Source organism: Macrobrachium rosenbergii, chromosome 40 (genome assembly GCF_040412425.1).
Source record: "Macrobrachium rosenbergii isolate ZJJX-2024 chromosome 40, ASM4041242v1, whole genome shotgun sequence".
Taxonomy (NCBI): domain Eukaryota; kingdom Metazoa; phylum Arthropoda; class Malacostraca; order Decapoda; family Palaemonidae; genus Macrobrachium; species Macrobrachium rosenbergii.
The window spans coordinates 19,307,666-19,309,366 of NC_089780.1; positions in this window are offsets into that span (position 1 = coordinate 19,307,666).

Sequence of the window (1,701 nt, forward strand, 5' to 3'; positions counted from 1 at the left end):
CGAGATAAATCACATGACTCGCGAAGCAAAGTCATGGCGTTTGAGAGGCAAGGCCATTATGACGATATAATGGACTCTGAACAAAAAATGGCACTCGGCAATTACCCAGATGTCATATTCTGATGAGAAATGAGGTCCAGGTCATTTTTGCCTGAGTTAAGTATTCCTCAGGCATCGCCATTTTCATATTTTGAGTTTGAAATTAACATTTAAACGGGAAAGCGTTGACACTGTGTAATTATATGAATCGATAAGAAATGATATATATATATATATATAACATTTTCAGTATAACCACAAGCACCTTTTAACTATGCTAATTAGAGGAACTTCTGCATTATCCTCATTATATACCATTTTGAACATTTACTGAACATAATTCAGATTCAAATTCGCCTGAAATAAATAAGTGTTGATTACCCAGATAACTACCAAAGAATGTGACTTTACTTTTCTTCCTATCAGTTATAAAATGAACAAACAATGTAACTGCGATTGAATAAATATTTTATTAACATTTGAACATTGATCGAATTACATTAGGTATATCACCTTCCTGTCTTTAGTATTTCGAATGAATTGTTGAAATAACGTAGTAATGCTTATGGTAAAGAGGCTTAAATATTCAGCAACAAACTAAATCAAGAAACCATCGAAAGAAAAAGGACCAATTTCTATGAGAGTTTACGAACCGATAACATCATCCTAAGACGTAAATCAAGTCGGAATCGGAATAGATTATGTGTCCTAATCCCCGGAAAAATGGCTTCCTTCCATCTTCGGTGATTTAGCTCAATATACGTTTTACGTATCCCGAATTGCTTTTTCTTCTTCTTCTTCTTCTTCTTCTTCTTCTTCTTCTTCTTCTTTCCTCCCCTCGCTTCCTCGGAGATATCTCATATTTTCTCTCTTCTCTTTTGATGTTTACGTAGCCCGAATTGCTTTGTCTTCTTCTTCTTCTTCTTCTTCTTCTTCTTCTTCTTCTTCTTCTTCCTCTTCCTCTTCTTCCCCTTCTTTCCTTCCCTCGCTCCCTCGGAGATATAGTCATATTTCAGATGTCGAATGACCCAGTCATTCATCTTTCTATTTTCTCTCTTCTCTTTTGATGTTTCCCGGGCGGTTTGTTTACTTCTTTCTTCTTCTTTATTGTGACATGGGATGTGGCTATCTGTCTCTCCGTTTAGGGCTGTGATCACAAAGACGATGACTGCTGATCACTGGGTGATCACAAAGACGATGACTGCTGATCACTGGGTGATCACAAAGACGATGACTGCTGATCACTGGGTGATCACAAAGACGATGACTGCTGATCACTGGGTGATCACAAAGACGATGACTACTGACTGATCACTGGGTGATCACAAAGACGATGACTGCTGATCACTGGGTGATCACAAAGACGATGGCTACTGATCACTGGATGATCACAAAGACAATGACTACTGATCACTGGGTGATCACAAAGACGATGACTACTGATCACTGGGTGATCACAAAGACAATGACTACTGATCACTGGGTGATCACAAAGACGATGACTGCTGATCACTGGGTGATCACAAAGACGATGACTACTGATCACTGGGTGATCACAAAGACGATGACTATTGATCACTGGGTGATCACAAAGACGATGACTGCACAAAGACGATGACTGCTGACCACTGGGTGATCGCAAAAGACGATGACTACTGATCA